We start from the raw sequence: 11033 nt of genomic DNA, 5'->3' as shown, positions 1-11033 counted from the left end.
GGGTGTTGTGGAGAGGTGTGGGGGGGGATAGCCCCCCTCACAACAGAAGGTGTTTATGTTAATGAGTTTGGTTTTTGGTGGGGTGAAATACGTCTGGAAAGAAATAATGTTTTTAATATGGGAATGTGTTTGTGTTACTTTGTGGCATCATTTCGTTTGTGTAAACACATTTTTAGAAAAGCATTATGATTGAAATGTGTACATATATGAGTAGAATATTTGTTTTGTGAAATAAATGAAAACAAATGTTGATTACGTTTAGGGAGGCTGGTCTGCCTTTGAATAAAAAAGTTTAGGAAGTAAAGCGTTTTTTAATTATCTGTTTAAAAGAATCGTTTGTATTACATACATTCTAAACACAAACCTTTAGGATGTAAAAATGATTAAAAGAGCTGTTTAAAAAGAATCCGTATTACTAGGCTTCCAAAAAAAAGCACATACAAACTTTAGGAGGTAAAAATGGTTAAAAGAGCTGTTTAAAAAGAATAGCGCATATTACATGACTTCTAAACAAAGATCCTTACGAGGTAAATACATTAAAGTGCTGGCTAAAAGATGTTTAAACTAGGAGATAAGTTTTTTTTTTTCCAGAGATGTCTTCCATTCGCTGTGTTAAGCAGTAATTAAGTTAAACCGAACCCACCTCACTCTCTCGCTAAACCCCGCCCACACATAAGTGTTTTCAAACACGCCTCTCTCTCTCTCTCTCTCTCTCTCTCTCTCTCTCTCTCTCTCCACACCCATACAAGTGTTTTCATCGTGGACAGTACGTTCTGTCAAGCTGTCAATCGTAGAGGTAGAAGTAGTAGGGCTAATTTATGGTTTGTGTTTTTCCTGACCGACAGTTCTGCAGGTACACCTAATTTATGACCAGGGGTGGTGGGGGTGGTGGGGGTAACCCTATCCACTGTATCAGTGGGTCATTTTGGCACCTGTATGTCTGGGTTGTGTCCTTCCTTTCCTGGGGGTGTGTGTTTTGTGTATTGTGGGCGATCTCCCCCAACAAATGTGTTTATGTTAATGACACTGTTGTGAAACGTGTTTCTCCCTGAATTAATCACAAACAATGTATATATGTATACCTTTTTGTGGTATAAGAGAATGTTTCTTCCTGAAATTACTTTTGTGGTATTGTTTTATTTTGAAGCTTAAGGATGGTTTAGCTGAAATGTCTGAAAAGAATGTTTAATATGGGCATGTGTTTTTGTTACTGTGTGGGTTATTTCGTTTGTGTTTTCGTTTAGAAAAGCATGATGGTTGAATGTGAATATATATGAGCAGAATGTTTGCTTGTGAAATAAATGTAAACAACTGTTGATTACGTGTTTGGGAGAACGGCGTGACTTTGAATAAACATTTACTGAAATAAAACCCCTAAAACAGATTAACCATCAATATGGCCAAAGAAATGTAAAAAATGTTTTTACATACATTCTAAACATAAACCTTTAGGAGGTAAAACGTTTAAAAGTGCTGTTTAAAAGAATCATGCGTTTTGTTTCAACTATAAACAAGATTTTGGAAAATGGTTTGCCAACGAGGATACTTATACAGAACTGCCGTTAAATACATACGATTTTGTCTATGCTTTGACATCCCATGTCCCCACTGGCTGACAGTCAAGTCGTGTACATTCAGGCCCTCTGTAACACTGTTTGATCTGAATGTGTGATCTTTTCTGGCAGTTGCCTGTCTGTGTGTGAGAGAGACATGTGATTTCTGGGGGTTTTGCTGACCAGAATGCTTACAAATGTGTTTATGTTAACGAATTAAGGAGAGAGTCGTGCGTCTCATTGCTTAAATAATGGTTAAGAAGTTGTAGTTAAAACACAGAAGAATCTCTGCAACTTTCTGTTACAATGTCTGCTCCGAGAAATCCTAATACTCCTAGAGGAATGCTATGTATTCACCAACAAGAGGACCTGTTGAAATGAGAGAGGACCTGACTTCTGATCCAAGAAAAAAAAAACAAGATGTTAGTTTGGCTATTTATTCATAAAGATATTGTAAAGACGTTGTTGTTTAACCCTGAGCAGAGCGTCAACAACTCCAAAGATCGTGTCTTAAGGCCGAGGGTATTTTTAGGAGGTAGAAAGACATTTAAAGATGATGTTTTAAAAGAAATGGGTGTTTTGTCCATAATGGTAAAAAATTTTTAAAAATGGTTGTACTGCAATGTGAAATAAATAGTTGGAGACACACTGAGTACATTTCTGTTCCACAGTCTATAAGGATCCCCACCATTAATGTAGTGTGAAAAATGTACATACCCCCCGTCACTACATTAGTTAAGGTTTAAACATTTTTATTTTATTTTATTTTATCTAAAAATGTGTTTGCACAAACACATTCCCATATTAAAAACATTATTTCTTTTCAGACGTATTTCAACCCACCAAAAACCAAACTCATTAACATAAACACCTTTTGTTGGGCGGGGGGGGGGTTATTCCCCACACACACCTCTCCACAACACCCCCAGACACAAAGGAGCCAGATTGACCAGCTGATACAGTGAATGGGGTTACCCCCCTCACCACCCCTACAGACCTGCCAGTCAGGAAAGCACAAAGGGTCATAAATTATCAAACACACTACTTTGATTGACAGTTTGACAGAAAGTGTATGATATAACTCACAATCCATTTTTATGTCACAAAATTTAATTGACTGTAAGTCTCGTCGCTCTTAAGATTGATTCCATATTTTAGTAATAATGATTACCAAAACTTAACTGACACATTTTTCTCCACTCAATTTCCATTGATTCAACAGATTCAAAGGGGCAAATTAGGAACAATGAATTTTTTCAGCACTATTTGATGTGTTTGGACTCTCTACAAACAAACTTTCATATTTAAGGTTTCATATTCATATTTAAGGTAGATTTCAGACTACTAAGAGCCTTTTCCTTTGTGATTTTATTCCATGCACCTGGATACACAGCTGGATTTGCTTCAGACCGTTCAGCAAATTGCTTATTGAATGTCACCAGCACATACTTCCAGTAGTCTGAGGCCTCTATAGACATGTCAGGTGCGATATGCTAGTCTGGGTAGATTTGGGTTGGATTTTTCCAGTAGTTCCTTCAGGATGGTGTACTGAAACAGTGCTCGTGAACTATACTCAGTAGACATATTTTCCAAAACTGCATCAACAATGTCAGTTCCCAGGGACTGGTTGATGTATTGAGTCACTGCTGGCTTGATACAGAGCTGAGTGAAGTATTGTGCTTTCCTCCTGCACTGGTCCCTCTCTCTGTACAAATCAATGAAATCAGAGAGACACTGCCTCTTAAATGATTTAATGGATCTTGCTCAGTGAGATACTTCCTGTGCATCTCTGTGAATGTCCAAGAAGCAATGCCACAAATGTGCAATTTAATGTCAAGTTCAAATTTGGTATTAATTTTAGAGCCTGCTTTTTTGAGTTGTGCATCTATTAGCTCAAGCACATCTTTTGTAAATGTCTCTTGGTAATCACATTCAGACTGTGTAAAGTGTTGAATCATCCTCCTACAACTGGTAATGACACCAAATGCAACAATCTCTAGAGCTTGCTTTGCATAATTTTGGATAAAAAGTCCTTTAAATTTCTTAAGCAGTTTTACATGTTTCTCTTCGACCTGGAATTCCTCTCATCCAAACTGTGTCAAATTCTTAATTCTCTGCAAATCCTCTATGACATTGCAATTGACTAAACTTGCTCTCAGTTACTTCAAAACATCAGCAGGGACATCCTTTTCTTTTAGACCAGTGATGCTTGCCACTTCTCTATTCCACATTCTCTCAAAATCATCTGTGAGGTCATCATTACGATCTTTGTAATTCTGCAGTCACTGCCCGACTTGACATTTAATCATAGCAACTTGATTATTTTGTATCTCTTCTACTTTCTCCTTGGTTCTCCTCTTTTCAGTAGCAGCTTCTAATTTCTTTCTCACTTCATGCTTCATTTCAGTCTCCAGAGATTTAATGCTATTGGTAAAATCAGCTTTGTACTTTACCACTAAATGCACATTACTGTCTTTCTTTTTGAAGTAGTCTTTCAATTTGTCAGTAATTTCTTTTGTCTGAAGCATGATCTCTGTATCTAAATGTTGTTTAAGTGGTTCAACAACTTCATGAATACAATTGCTCTCAGTGTTAGAATTTTTAACTTCTGCACTAGTTAGCAAAGAGTAGATATGTCTTCTGAAAGACCACTCCCACTCTGAAAACTCTTTACAAAGGTTGTCATAGGCATGGGCCACATGAACATTTCTGAAACTAAATATGAAGTTATCAAATTTCACTGCTCTCCATAGGCTACTCATCCAGTGTAGGAACTCTGGGATCTGGGAGGGTTGTTTATCTTTTCTTGCTTTAAGCTCCAAGAGTTTTTTTTTTTTTTTTTTAAGCTCAAGTACAGCTACACTGTAGCCTGTATTAACTGGTGCCATTGGTGGTGTGCCATGCCATAGGCCTGGTATATACCAGTTATTCTTTTCCACATCATAATCCAAGACATCTGTGAATTTCTTCACATTAGGCTGCTTTTCCATTTCAGCTGCAATCGTTGTCCTCTCATTCAGTTGGTCCAGGAGCTTTTTTCGTTCAGTCAGGTTTTTGTTATATGCAGATACACCAGCAACATTTTGGTAAACAAAATGGCAGACTGCATTTTTTTCCAACTTCCTTCATCCGTAAAAAAGCATGAACTGCTATCTGTAAGATGTCCTTCATCTCTGTGGAATTCTCCATTGCTATATTGATGATGGTTACTACACTCAGTCCAATCACAAATGTGGCCAATTCATTGTCATGTTCATAACTGTCTTCCAGTTGTGCCAGTAGTGTGTTGAAGGCATCACATTCTAAATTTGTTTATATTAACAAAATGCAATTAAGTTGTTCAGTGAAAACATTGAGAATCTTTTCTTTGTACTTCTGTCAGTTAATAAAATTTCAAGAGACTTGTCAAATCACAGATTTTTGTTTTTACTGCATTTTAGAAAAAAATCCCAACTTTTATATAAATGGGGTTGTGTCTGTGGCAAAAGCACAAGTGACAATTATCTTAGATTAGTGCTTTAGCGTGTTTAAAGCAAAATAATAATAATAATAATAATAATGAAACACACTCACTTTTTGTTGCAATCAAGCAAAATCCCGGTGTAGCTCTTATCTCTGTAAGTGAGCATCACCATCACCATCCATTTGATGGCGACCGAATCCTACATTTTTCTTGGGTGAAGTGTCCAGCTGGGCACTGCTCGGACTCAGGCACCAAAGCAGTGCCAAGCTGTACACTCCACCCAAGATATGAGCTACACCAAGATTTTGCTTGATTGCAACAAAAAGTGAGTGTGGGTTATTATTATTATTATTATTATTATTATTATTATTATTATTATTATTTTGCTTTAAACACACCAAGACCATAAGCAAGGCTAAGCTAAGCTAATTGGCTGCTTCTCTTTAATCTCAGAGCCTCGCTACTTCTGCTCACAAGCACAGGAGGCTACGGATCAAATGCGCTATAATGTCTTTTCCCATTGTTATTCGCTACACCAAGTCTTACTGTAGGGGCAGTCATGTTCAATGTGATGTAACAAATCCCTCCAAATCCAAACGAGGCTTGGTTAAATAAATGCTCTTTTTATACTGGAAGACACATTAAGCTATGAATTTTGCAGGATGTTTTAATGGTACAATGACCTCTTATGTCACATATTCCACCTATTATTTTAGTTTTATAAATGGGCATGAGACATATTTCTAAATACTCTATTTCTAAAAATTCTAAATGCTCAGGTCTACTTATTCATTGTACATGTTATTTATGTTTCATGTGCACAAGTTTTAATCCACAAACATTATACTAACAATATATAGTAGAATTAAAATAACATAAAGAGTAATATACTAGAAATATATATATATATATATATATATATATATATATATATATATATATATATATATATATATAATATAATATAATATATATAAATTTTTAACAATAAACTAATTGTGTATAACATTTTTATTTTAACAATAAACTAATAGTGTAGTGGCAAAATGTTTGACCTGTCTCTCTGTTTTATCTTATTTGATCCCATAAAATCCCATGTTTAATTATTAAATCTGATGCTTTCCCTCCAATGGAATGTGGAAAAGCTAACATCACTGAAAGACCATTTGGCAGCATGGAAACTACTGCCAAATGTGTCTCCATGGGTGCTGTCTACAATAGAAAAGGGTTACTGGGTCCAGTTCAGAGCAGCTCGACCCAACCGGTTCAGAGGTGTGCTCACCACAGTTGTCAGCACAGAGCAGAGCCCAATGGTAGCACAGGAATAAGTTCCCTTTTGGAAAAAGGGGTCATAGAACATGTTGAGCCTTATGGCGGCAGCAGCCAACGTCATACCGTTGGGTCTATTGCACAGAAGACCATTTCAGTGGTGGCTGAAAAGTCGGGGAGTCGGGGGTTTCATCTGAGGATGAAACCACTCAGAGTAATCAGTGTCACACGGCAATGTCTACATGCTCTGAGTATTTGGAGGTGTCCGCAGTTTCTAGCCTCGGGTCACACTCTAGGGGCATCTCCTTACCACAAGATGGTAATGACAGACGCGTCCCTCACGGGCTGGAGTGCAATCTTAAATGGCTGTCCAGCTCACAGTATTTGTAGCGGCCCTCATCTGGAGTGGCATATAAATCGCCTAGAGAAGCGGGCCGTATTCCTAGCACTGAAATTCTTCCTTCCTCAATTGAGAGGTCACCATGTGCTAGTTGTGTCAGACAACACAGTAGTGGTCTCATATATCAACCACCAGGGAGGGTTACATTCACACCCCCTGTTCAGGCAGGCACAACTAATCCTTCTCTGGGCAGAGGGAAAATTTTTGTCAGTGAGTGCAATTTACATTCCGGGGAGCCTGAATGTAGGGGCAGACATCTTAACCAAGTACTAAGTCATGTTTTGCAGAGGGGTCAAATACTTATTTCCCTCATTAAAATGCAAATTAATTTATAAAATTTTTGACATGCTTTTTTCTGGATTTTCTTGTTGTTATTCTGTCTCTCACTGTTCAAATAAATCCACCATTAAAATTATAGACTGATCATTTCTTTGTCAGTGGGCAAACGTACAAAATCAGCAGGGGATCAAATACTTTTTTCCCTCACTGTATATATATATATATATATATATATATAGTCATGTGACACGCTTAATTGCCACGTCACCTGATCATGGCAGGCCTACAAATAAAGGCATGATTTTACACAAGCTTCAGATACCGGTCACGCGTGCAAGGGCGCTTCCCATACTGTTATGATAAATGCAATGTCTCGTTCCCCTGAATGTTGTAAACGGCATTGCTGTTTTTCTATCTGAGCAAATCTTTTCCAGTTTTCACCTTGCAGTGACAGCCTTGTCTTTTTATATTCCAGGACGAACTCCGATATTTTCCATACTTTTCAATACTGTCCTGCTCTGGATGGATTTAATTATGAATTTTGCAGACACAAATTATAAGGCATTTGTTTCTGGATAGTAAGATGCATTTGCAACATTTATCAAGTTCATGGATAAATATGCATGCATTTGTTAATCATTTTGAGACTCATTTCATCCCGTAAGAGACGAGAGCCATGAGAGAGAGAGCAAAAGAAAAAGAAAGAGATAAAGAATTTTATCTCTAATATTTGAGATGTCTGAAGCCTGCCACCTGTCTCTTCATTCCTGACCCAACCCAGGAAAGTGTCATATGTGCAAATACCATCTTCATTTTCAAAAGATGTTCTACACGTTTTATCGTGATTTTATCACTGTACTGAACCGTTCAGCTTATGACATGCCAGCTTTAGAAAGAAAAAAATCCACCTGGGTTCTTTCTGTGTGCTTCATGTTTCGCGTTAACGTTTGCTTTTCAGTTGCTTCTCTTATGCCTCGCAATTTGAAAGATAAACAAGAATATTTTTGTTCTTTAAAGCTTCAGAAACATGAGAACATTTCAAGTTTTACCTATTGTATATTGTATCTGTAAGTTCAGTAAGTCTCACGTCCCTAAAAGATATTGCATTAGTAAAATGTAAAACTTTATATTCATGTAATTATTGTAATACATGTAAAAAATATTTACATATTTTCAAATTCATTTATTATTCATCTTTATTCAACACTTTATCCTGGGCCGTGTTGAGATGCATCCAGAGCCTATCCCGGGAACACCGTATTGGATACATTGGATTGGATAGCAGTTCATCACAAGGCACACTCTAACACTTCCCCCTGCCACACACATACACACACATACACACACACACACACACACACACACACACACACACACACACACACACACACACACACACACACACACACACACACACACACACACAATCACATGTATGAGGGTCCATATGCAGGAGGTTTATTAATAAATACCATAAATACCACGTGTGTGTGTGTGTGTATATATATATATATATATATATATATATATATATATATATATATATATATATATATATATATATATATATATATATATATATATATAAAATGTACATGTATGTATGTGTGTGTGTGTTTGTGTGTGTGTGTATTTTTGCCACAGGTATGACATGTGTTTGTGTGATCGCATGTCTAGCTTTAGTCCCATCCATTTAAGAAAAAAAGTGTAACCAGAACTTGCTTTGCTTTCTTCTAATTTTATGTTTTTCTTTTTGAAGTCGAACCTTATACTCCTCTAAACTCAGTTCCCCTGCATGTTGTAATCGGCATTGCTCTTTTTCTATCTGAGCAAATCTTCAAGTTTTCACCTTGCAGTGTCAGCCTTGTCTTTTTATATTCCACTATAGGACGAATTCCAATACGTTTCATGATTTCCTCTGCTGTTTCGTCTGCTGATCAACAGGCTCTGTTTTTACTTTCAGCAGTGCCAAGAAATAAATTCTTGAGCAATTGTCTTCATAGAATTGATTTCATATGCTTTTTGGACCTCACCCAGCAATTTTTATGACAGAACTGATCATTGAGACAGTAGCCAAATTGGCTTTTCAGAATGTTGTGAAAAGAAATTTAGCATGAACTACATTGTCTTCAGCAAACCCTTTAGATTCTGACATTGAATGGGGACTTTCAGGACACCTCAAAGTGCCCATAATATACTGTAAGACTGCACTTATTATGTATTCCTTGTGGTAACAAAAATGTTACTGTAAACTGGCACATAGACATTTTAAGTACCATTTCTTGCTGGAGAAAACTATACTGTAGATTTGTACATCAGAGCTGCTGCTGTAATCTGTAAGACTGTTCTGTGCTCATGCTTGGACTCTTATTCACAATCTGCTCAAATTCAACATGCTTAGTACTGTTTAACTCTACTCTTCTACAATCTTATACTGGAAAGATTTATAATCCTTCACAGCCTGACTAGTGAGTTATTGCACGGTAATGGAAAAATATGCTTTCCCTGCTTCATTTCATTTTAATTAAGCATCTAATCATTCAATCTGTGGATAGTTCTGCAATAACAGCCTACATACGTTACTGTTAATATCCAATAATACATGATGACCACAAGGGAGCCCCATGAGGTTTAAACTAGATATGCAAAAAGCACACATTACCATCATTTGGTGAAAGGTTTATGTGTCAGGCAGTTACAGGGGCCCCTTGTGTTGTGAAAACTATAGAAGTTGCAGTCTACATAACTAAATTAGATAACACTTATTGATGACTTTGCATAAAAAATAGGTTTATGTGTGAAGTGCATTGCAATCCATTAATTAATATTATTGTGTTTTATATTTTGAAATTTAGTTAACAATTCCTGTCATTTTAATTTAGTAATTTCTTTGTAACTTATTTTTCTTTACCTTACTTCTTAATACATATTTTCATTGCATTTTATTTATTTATATAATTTGTTTGTTTGGAGATTTAACTTCTTGCTTAGGGCTAACAAATGATTTAATTAAAACTCACAATGTCCATGATAATTGACAACCTGTTTACAACTTGATCAAATCATTTAAAAATGTATTTGGACCAGTAAATTGATTTCCCAGTCACATCTATTGTTTGTTTTTGTTGTTGTTGTTGTTGTTGTTGTTCTTAATATCAATAACTGAAGCTAAAAATCACACCAAAGCATTTTGAATCACTTTATTAATATTTAAGAACCCTGTCAGCAGCAGGATATTTCAGTTTCACAAAATGTAAAGTTCATCTCATTTCAGATCAAACTGTTCATGCAGTTCATTAATGGAATGTCCAACTGTACGGGTAAAATACGGGTGGACTGTCCAACCGTACGGGTAAATTTTCATCTTCATTCAGAGTATACTATCTCATCTCCTCACTCTTAGAAACAATAGCTCTTTACAATGATTCATTGTTTTTTAAAGTTGCAAAAGAATGCTGCCAGAGGTTACCTGACCAGATTCCACCTCATGGAATTTTACAGATTTCTGTTTTTATTTTCAAAACCTGCTTTACATAATGAAATATAATTATTTTACAACTACAAATGTACAAATCAAAGACAAAACCCTCATTCATTCATTCATTCATCTTCAGTAAGCACTTGATCCTCGTCAGGGTTAAAGTGGATCCAGAGCTTATCCTGGATGGCAGGCAAGAATACACCCTGGATCAAACCAGGGAACCTGGAGTGTTGAGGTGACAACACTACCTGGTGCACCAACATGCCACCCATGTGTATTTTAACAGAACCCCTGTTACAATTACAATACTTCTTACAATTGCTCTAAACATTTGTAGCATTTTTTCTTTTTTTTTAAAGCATTTTTTAATTTCTCTCTCATGAAAATTGACAGGTTTTTTTATTTTTTCCATTGGAAACTTTCGCATAATGACACGCAAACATCCCAATATTGTTTTCCCCAATTTGTTATCAGAATCGTTTTTTATATTGTTTTTGAAAGTTTTTAAGACAAAATGTCATGAAACTAAGAAACCTGAAAGTGTGAACACCTCTGTCATGAAGACGCTCATGTGGCAGAAAACCTATT

General features: G+C 36.2%; 1 pseudogene; it reads right to left on the bottom strand.

Annotated features, from left to right (window-relative positions):
• Nucleotides 1-3586: 3586 nt before the first annotated feature.
• On the bottom strand, nucleotides 3587-8874 carry LOC124628476 (interferon-induced very large GTPase 1-like; annotated as a pseudogene).
• Nucleotides 8875-11033: the final 2159 nt, after the last annotated feature.

This window comes from Ictalurus punctatus, chromosome 9, assembly GCF_001660625.3.
Source record: "Ictalurus punctatus breed USDA103 chromosome 9, Coco_2.0, whole genome shotgun sequence".
In the NCBI taxonomy this organism is placed as follows: domain Eukaryota; kingdom Metazoa; phylum Chordata; class Actinopteri; order Siluriformes; family Ictaluridae; genus Ictalurus; species Ictalurus punctatus.
This window is presented reverse-complemented; position numbering and strand designations above follow the sequence as displayed.